Genomic DNA, 9,400 nt, shown 5'->3' on the forward strand with positions numbered 1-9,400 from the left:
GGCTCCCGGCTGGCTGTTCAGGTCTCAGAAACTCACCCGAGAGAAAATGGCGAATCCCACCCGGATCTTCCTGTATTTCTTTAAGGGAGTTTTTCATGTTCTTCTTAAAGTCCTCTAGCACCATCTGAGATATGATTTTAGATCCAAATCTTGATTTTCTGATGTTTGGGATATCCAGGACTTGCTGTGGTTTGAATAGGAGGTTCTGATAAAGCCAAGTTGTCTTAGTTTCTGTTGGTAAGATTCTTGCATTTGCCTTTCCCCATCTGTTGATCTCTGGTGTTAGATGTTCTTGCTGTCTCTAACTAGAGCTTGTTCCTCCTGTGGGTCTGTAAGCCTGTGTCAGCATTTCTGGGAGATCAGCTCTCCTCTGGTAAAACCAGGGCGCAGATGGCTGTGGATCAGTTGTCTGTTCTGAGTCCTGGGGTCAGAGCATACCCTGTAGACTGGATCTCCACTTGCAGGAAAGGTGCAGAGAGCGCTGTGGATCTGTTGTCCCTCCTAGGTGTGGACAGAGGTTGAGACGATCTTGTCCCGCTGCCCTGCCACTTGTGAGGCCTGACCCTCCTGGCTGATCCCACCTTAGAAAGTCACTGGAGAGAGAATGGTGGATCTCACCCAAGTCCCTGGTTTAAAGTACTCCTGAAGACAGGCTCTCAGCTTACAGGGAAGGAGCAGAGAGGTCTGCGGATCTGTTGCCCCTCCTAGGTGTGGACAGAGGTTGAGAGGATCCTGTTCCAGCTGCACTGCCACTTGTGAGGCTGGTCCTTCAGTATCTTATATGTACTCTTCATATTCTTTTTTATCCTTGAGAAAGACATCACTGTGTCTGTCTCATCAATAGGCTTGCAACCATGCAGATTTCTCACTGAAATGAGAGAAAACATAAGTAAAGCCATTCATTTACATTGATCAGTAGAAAAGTAGCTTGATGGTATGTTTATTACTTTGCTTTTAATTCTCTCACATCCCTCTCTCTCTCTCTCTCTCTCTCTCTCTCTCTCTCTCTCTCTCTCTCTCTCTCTCTCTCTGTGTGTGTGTGTGTGTGTGTGTGTGTGGTATATATATGTGGGGTGCGTGTGTGTGTGTGTGTGTGTGTGTGTGTGTGTGTGTGTGTATGTTATGCTGTGAGTTGACATTGCACAGGTTCCAAAGCAATACTACCTTGTATGTAATCCTTTCTTACAACCACAGCCAATTTGAGATCCTTATAACTACTCTTCATCCCTTCAGTCCAGGCAGTAGGAATGCTTCTCCACTAAAATATGCTGCATGTTTCTCTCAATCTTCCCTACATTTTTGTATTTAAAATATCTCAGTCCCCCTTTTATTTCCTGTCTTCTGTTTCTGAGAAGTGGTTATAGATATGAGGCATATCATGGTAAATAGTTGTTGGAAACCAAACACACTCTCAGTACTCTCTGGCTTGACCCACTGCTAAGCTCAGTTCTGGCGGAGACACCCCGGAGCCAAGAGGCTTGAGAACCAGGATCCTAGTTTAATACCAAGCTGTCCTTAGCTTGGAATTTCTCTCAAGGATTCTGCCTTGCTAGACAGGTTTTTCCTCAGAACCAGCAATAGAGGTCAAGCACATTCCTTAGGACAGTCCACAATAGTTAGAAAAGGCTTCCCTCACTCAAGGACTTTAGCTAGGATGGAACCTCCCAGTGCTTGCCTCCAGCAAGACCCAGAGAATTAACAGGAAATACCAAAATACCTCAACAGGGAGGGCTCTACTGCTCTTCTGCCTGCTTCATACCTAGCTACCAGACTTTCTGACCTAGAAGTGGTGGTCACTTGCCTATGCAGTGGTCACTTGCCTACGTGACCTCAGTCTTGTGCCTCTTGCTGTAACCCCCGCCCGCCTACATGACTCTTGTCATCTGCTGAGAATTCCCCTCACCCCCTCCTCATTTTCTTTTTCTGTAACGTATACATACTGGCCACTGGTCATTAATAAATGAGGCTTTGACAAAAGACTTACTTAGCCTTCCTCTCCTTTCTCGCCCACTTCTTTTCCAGGTTTGGTTCCCCTTGAAACCCGTGGAATAACTAGATCTCGCAGGTCTGGGATAAACAGTCATGAGTAACAATAATATCAATGAAGCCTAAGGATATCAACAACCGTTTGGGAAGTGAGTTTCATTACCTTCTTCTCTTCCTATAACCAGGACCAGAAAACCAGGTATGGGCAGTGTCACTGTGGACACTCTCATTATGGCTGGAGGAAACTAAGCAATTCATTTAATCTTGCTAGCTAGAGATAAAGCACAGCCACTGCCTTCACAGGAGGAGAGAAAGGGCAGATGTGGAGAATGGAAGAGAGCAGGAGATAAAAAAAACACACACATGAAACCATGTCGTGAGCACTTGAAATGTACTCTTAATGAGTTAAGGACCCTATTTCTACATGAGACATCACATTGTCATCTGGTTCTTACTAAATGTGGAGCCTTTACTTACCACAGGACAGCACTTGAGCTTCTGTGGTACCTGAGGACACCAGATAAGACAACATCTTCTGTAGGGATCTCCTCAGTCTGAAAACACAGGTTCATTTTTAGGGTCAAGAAATGGCATCCTGCTGCTACATAGCTCTGAGCTGCTGTAAACCAAGGTCCTTCTATCTGAAGCATTCCCTTCTAGAGGAAGGAAGTAGGCTACTGATGTTCTATGATCAGCTGCAGATAACTGGAGCTCTTCCAAATTAACATGTCCAGCTGCTGTCAGATCCTGCAGGGAGTCTAAGATTGAAGCTTTCAATAGTTCACCTATGCTGGGGTGGCCTTTTGGTGATACAGCTGCCCTTGAGTCACTCATGCTCCTCTAAGTAACCCCTCTTTCACACTCTACTAGCGACCCTTCACCCCCAGACTTTTGTAAGTTACCACAATAAACATTTTTGTTTGCTAAGATTTAATTCAGTAGAATTGTTACTTTTGTCTGTTATCAAGTTTATCATCTGTAATGTAGATGCTTATGAATGTGTTCCCCAGAAAAATCACAAATTTGTGACTCTAACAGGGACCAACAAAAGCAGAGGTGAGTTTGGAAGGAGTGGTTGCATACTCAAGCCCCTGTGATAGCTGCTGAAACATGTAACAGAAACTAAAACATCTGAAGAGGAGATCTACAAAAAGAATCAGTATATGATTACCCATGTAGTGTGTGGTAGTGTGTATTCTTGCTTTTATGATGGTTGCATGAGCCTTCGGTGTGAAATAGGTAACTTAGATAAGCCATTTGAAGGTAAAATGTCTGTATGGGAAATCCAGGGTATCAGTATTCTTTGTGATATAAAGTGGCATTCCTCTTTACTCCCCATATGAGTAAAGAGACACCTAAGAATAATTGAAGATTTAAAGCAAACTATGATAGTCATGTAATCCTTAGCATGTGCACTGCTTATAATGGAAAATAATTTAGAACAATCACAGCCTACTTGCCAGGCTTGGGACATGGGGGTGGGTTGGATCATTCTGAATGCTGGGAAAGCAGGAAAACTGAATAATATAACTACCCATCTCACCATAGGAAAATAGATGTGTAATCCAAGATGATATAAAGGAAAGCAGTCCCAGAAGGGTTGGCTCACATAAGCATTAGGAACACTTGATCCCTATGCTGAGATCCCTGTGACTATCAATGGAGGAAGGACAGGAATTACTGAAGAAACTGGGAATAAGAGAGATGGTGTCTGATGCCCTGTGCACATAAGAGAAATGGTTATGAAAGAAGTTGATCCTTCAAGGACCACGATACTGGTATGAGGCATCAGAGCCTTTGCTAAGTCCTATGGTGGGCTAATCATTACAAGGTCAGAGAGCCTTTGGTGAACATGAGCAATCCAGACCAGTGAATTAAAAAGTTCAAAGCAGCCGGGCGGTGGTGGCGCACGCCTTTAATCCCAGCACTTGGGAGGCAGAGGCAGGTGGATTTCTGAGTTCGAGGCCAGCCTGGTCTACAGAGTGAGTTCCAGGAGAGCCAGGGCTACACAGAGAAACCCTGTCTCAAAAAACCAAAAAAAAAAAAAAAAAAAAAAAAAAGTTCAAAGCAGTAGAATATGTGAAGATATAGATGGTCCCTACTATACTCTGATGTGGAAGATATCCTGGGTGGAATGATCAAAGCCCTCTTCTGATGGAGTAGTCAAGGCTTCCTACAAGTTGGGGCCATAAACTGTGATCTGAGGACACATGTCAAATCACAGATTTGTTGGTTGCCTACTAATGTGCAAAATCCTTGGGCCTTAGTGGATACTGGAGCATAGTTTATATTAATTCATATTAACCCCCAAAAGCACTCCAGTCAATGTGCAACCGTGAGTGGATATGGAGAGGAGAGAAGGGAAAACAGACAAAGGGTTGTGCCTTGAATACTCAAAGGCAAGTGTGGTAAAATATGAGTTGAGCCAGAGTTACTAGGGAATATTAATAGAAAATCAAATGCTAGCCAACATCTGGGAGGCATTAAAACCTGAACAGCAGCTCACAAATAGTAAGTACATGAGGTGTGTGCATGTGTGTGTGTGTGTCTGTGTGTGTGTGTGTGTGTGTGTGTGTGTGTGTGTGTGTGTGTGTGTGAGTGCATGCATGAATGCTCGAGTGTCTGGGGGGCAATTATCCCACCTCAGAATGTGTGCTATAATTTATACTGGAGATGGAAGTCATTCATCCAGTCCTGTTTCTATTCTGTTGATCCCCTTGTCTATGTTGTGAGAGTACTGTGAAGAACATTTTATTCTGCAGAAGTCCAGCATGTTGGGGTCACCCATTACCAGAATAGTTACCCAAGTGATCTTGCAGGCCTGATTTAAAGCACATTAGGGAATTCCAGGATAGGTAACCCCTATGTTAATCTGTTAGGTCCATCTCTACTGACATTCCGTTACCGTGGCGTGGGGGCTGTACACTTGGTGGGGATCTGTTGCTGAGGATGTAGCTGAGGAAGTCTGAAAACTGCTGCTGACCCATTGTCCTTGCCTCAGGCCAGATGGGGGTCAGGATGGCTGCTAAGGCCTGGACTTGCCTGGAATTGCTCAATTCTTAGAGACAGGGATTTAGGTTTAGTCTCCTTAACTGCTGATTTAAAGCCTGTCATGGAATCAGCCTGGCCTTCTCAAGGCCAGTAAAAGACCCTGTCTCAAAAGAGGTGGCTGGCCTTCCTGAGGAGGACACCAGAGGCTGTCCTCTGGACACTGCACACACATGAACATTTGTGAGTTCGCATGCTTTTGATTTTGTTGTAGTTGTTGTTATTTTGTTTGTTTTTTGTTTTTATTTTTTTCCAACACAGGGTTTCTCTGTGTAGCCCTGGCTGTCCTAGAACTCAATCTGTAGACCAGGCTGGGCTAGAACTCACAGAGATCCATCTGCCTCTGCCTCTAGGGTGCTGGGATTAAAAACATGGGACCCAGCCTTATATGCATATTTTAAAAGGAAGAGAAATGACTGAGGTGAAAGTGACCGTAAAGCACTGGTTTTCTTAGTATCATATCTTCAAAGGGGAACAATTTGGGATGGTGGGTGGATAGGGGATAGAAGATGATCCAGAGCCTGTGAGGATCAGTGGGTAAAGGCACTTGCCTCCAGGATAATCGGCAGGGACCTTATGGTAAAGAGAACTGACCCCATGGTTCTGTAATGTAACTGGAAACCCAGTATGGTGATACCTCTGGCCATACTCTTCTTTTCAGAATGCTTTGGTTATTCTAGCCTTCCCTGCTTCTACATAAGTTTTGATTGTTCTGGGTCTATAGATCACTCTTTGTAGGATTGCTATTTTCACAAAATTAGCTCTTCCGAATCCATAAGCATGGAATGCCTTTGCACTGTCTGGTTTCACCCTTGATCTCTTTTCTTTTTTTCTGATGTCTTAAAGTTGGGTGTGTCCTATAGAGTTATGTAATTCTCTTCCTATAATCCAGAAGTTTTGTTTATGCCAGAAAACAAAACCATAACCATATTCTTGTTTTTAAAAATGTCTTAAATAAGAATTTTCACAGCAGATTTATTTATAACAGTCAAAAGTTAGAAATAATAAATGTCTTACATATATATCAAAATGAAAATAGTTAAATGTCATAAATATGTTCAATAAAATAAATATATCAGCCTTAAATGATGCGGAGGGAACACCATAGCATGAATAAATCTAAGCACATACATAAAATTAATCTAAGCAAACAAAGTGAAAGGCAAAACTAAACAAGACCAAAAGTATCTACAGTTTCTGACTCTTCTGGTAGCAAGGACAGCAAGAGGCTTGAAGGAAGTTTTCAGAAGAATGAAAGTTTTCTGTTTCCATTGAGATACACCCATATGGGTGTATCCTCTATGCAAGCATGGCAACTCTATGCTTATCATATTAGCTTATCACTGTCCATTATAACCCATTATAATCCAATTATAATCCATTATAGTTGTGACTCAATTCTTTAAATATTCATGAGAAAATTTTATAGTAGTAAATACATCTGTGAGCTCTTGAAAATTAAAGAGAAGATTTAAATGCATCTACTGTATAGTAAGAAGCATGGAAATGTGTCACAAGGGACTTGGGGCTGAAGGAGGGCTAGGACATTAGGAAAGGCCTGAGAAGACTGCTCCTGGGAAGGAATGGAGGGTGTATGAGAAACTGTGAGAAAACAATCTACCTCACACCCTAGATATGCATATGGGCTTACCTGGTTACAGAGCTCCATACTTGTCAAACTGGTAGATGGTCAAAGAGATAAATGTAATGATGGTGACTCAGAGTTCTAACTGGAAGTTTCATGCAGGCTTCTCTTTAAATGGCAGGAGCATAATGACTGGAAAGATGCCTTAGAAGTTATAGGTATTTGCTCTTGCAAAGGACCTGAATTCAGTTCATATCACCAATGTTACTCACAAGTATCTGTAACCCTAATTCTAGGATCTGATTTAATGATAGCGCATATGCATACGTGAAGGTAAACACACTCGCATATATAACAAAATTAAATCTTTTTAAAGAGAAGTGTGAGTTATATTTACTCATTATACAATAGGTCTACAAAAATTAAAGGAAAATAGGATTGTGTAGCTAATTAATTTTAATAAAATCAAGACAGAAAGTAGAAAGAATGGAAAGAGAATTGTATCAAAAATGTTGGGATTATAGAGGTGGTTCATTGCTAAAATACTTGTTTATGCAAACATGGAGATATGAGCTTGCTCACCAGAAACCATGTTTAAAAAAAAAAAGTTGGGCAAAGCAGAGAAGTTCTGTAATCCTAGTGCTGGGGTGGTAGACAGATAGTCCTGGGATTTCTAGTCTTGCCAATAAAGTGATCCCTATGTTCAGTGGAGGTTCTTTCTTTAAGAAAACTAAGATAGACAGTAATAGAATAAGATACCTAGAATCAATCTCTAGCCACACATGTGTACACACATGGAGACATATATCTACAAATACACACACACACACACACACACACACACACACACACACATACAAATACACACACTGTGAGATCTGTTAGTGCTATCAAGTGCTGTAGGGAAATAAACTTTAGACTTTTTTCTACAATGCTTTAGCCTTCTGCTAAAGGAAGGATTTTCCAAAAGTGGAAATAGTCTTGTACCCTAGTGTTTGCCAAACTCACAGGGGCTGAGGCAAGGTTCTGAGAGAGGCACTTGCAGAAACACTAGTATTTGTTTGGCAGTTCATAGCTCATAACTCATGAGGATGATTCATATCTTAACTGCTCTCAAGTTAACTGAACCCACTGAACAAGGCTAAAAATATTCCCCCAAACTGATTGAGGAAACACTGAAGCCATATCTATGTGTCCAAAACTGAGGCTCTCAACTATTCACGAGAATGTCTATAACTGGGCAACTCTGCTCCCCAAAGGGTCCAGCATGGCATATGGAGAAACACCCAAAAGATCTGCCACATCAACTTCCACTGCCTAAAGGAACCAACAGAGAATTAAGTTGACACTGCTGTTATCACAGAACAGGAAAACTGCCACCAGATAAAGATGATAAGATATGCTTCATGATAATATCCAAAGAAGAAGTAGCAGATACAAGAGAGCCAAATGTTCCCCATCCCTATAGCTTTCCTCAGCAGACATCGAATGATACTGGCAGTCCAAAGAGGAGAAAGACCAACACCAGAGCATGATGGTTTTCTGCAGCCAAGTCAGTGGGATCCTGCACAGTGTGGCTGGATCATGCCTGCAGAAAATCAAAGATGGGACAATCAGCCAAGCAGTATTGATGAAATTAAATTCCCAAGACCAATCTTGATTAACATCCTTAAGCAGGAAACTGTGACTGTCCCCTTCTGAGGTGCCCAACAACAGGAAGTGAGTGCAGACTAAGACACACATGATGTCTGATATAAATCTTGGGCTGTATCAGAAGTACCATGTGGGACTAGATATGGTGATACACACCCTTACTCTCAGACTTTGGAAGACAAAGGCAAGGAGGGTCTCCTTCAATTCAAGGTCTATCTACATAGTGAGTTCCAAGACAGTTAAAACTACATAGAGAAACCCTGTATGAAGACACAAAAACAAAAGAAGAGAAAGAAGTAGAGGGAGAGGAAGACGAAGGAGAAGGAGGACAGGAGAGAAATGAGGAAGAGGTAGAGGAGGAGGAGTAGAAGAAGGAGGAAGAGGAGGAAAAGGAGAAGGACAGGAGGGGGATGAGGAGGAGGTAGAGGAGGAAGAGGAAGAGGAGGAGGAGCAGGAGGAGGAGGAGGAGGACAGGAGGGAGTAAAGAGGAGATAGAGGAAGAGGAAAAGGAGGAGAAAGCACATGTGTCATTAGATGGACATGCAGTGCCCAGAGGTAATGGCACTGAGCATGTTCCAGCCAGCACCATAGACAAAGAGTTATAGGACATTGAAGACTCATAATGCAGATGCATAGAAATGCAGTAGATAATTGAACTTCTCCAGGTCATCAGTAATCTGGAAGCAGAGAGACGTGATGCTGGCCATGTTGAAAATGTAGACAAGGAAGCATTTGAATTTAATATCAACTTACCAAGCAGAAATATCAACTAGAATTTCATTCATCTAAACCAAGCCTTGTTTCATATGTATATTTGCAGATTTCTGTTTAGTGGAAATAAATGTCAGACATTTAGATTTTAAGCTCTTGTGCTCACTTTTTGTTGTTTTGGGTTTTATTTGTTTGTTTTTATTTGTTTTATTAACTCTTAGAATTCCATGGAATGCATTTTGATTATACTCAATCCCCCAACTCCTCCAAGATGTAGCCTCTTTCCCTACCCACCCAACTTTGTGTCCTCTTTTTTTTTTTTAATCCATCCAATCCAATTTGGGCTGCCCATATATTCTTAGGTATCTAGAGATCATCTTCTGAAGCATGCTTGACTTACCAGGGACCACACTCTTT

General features: G+C 42.0%; 1 long non-coding RNA gene across 1 annotated transcript in view; it reads right to left on the bottom strand.

The window, feature by feature from the left end:
- Positions 1-823: 823 nt before the first annotated feature.
- The window catches only part of LOC116100524, a 32,435-nt gene continuing 23,858 nt past the window's right edge, over positions 824-9,400 (bottom strand). Inside the window, exons 2-3 of the long non-coding RNA XR_004122610.1 lie at positions 2,464-2,540; positions 824-868 (exon numbers count right to left, since the gene is read on the bottom strand). This is a non-coding gene — a long non-coding RNA (uncharacterized LOC116100524). The remainder of the gene's footprint in view (positions 869-2,463; positions 2,541-9,400) is intronic.

Source organism: Mastomys coucha, unplaced genomic scaffold (assembly GCF_008632895.1).
Source record: "Mastomys coucha isolate ucsf_1 unplaced genomic scaffold, UCSF_Mcou_1 pScaffold21, whole genome shotgun sequence".
In the NCBI taxonomy this organism is placed as follows: Eukaryota; Metazoa; Chordata; class Mammalia; order Rodentia; family Muridae; genus Mastomys; species Mastomys coucha.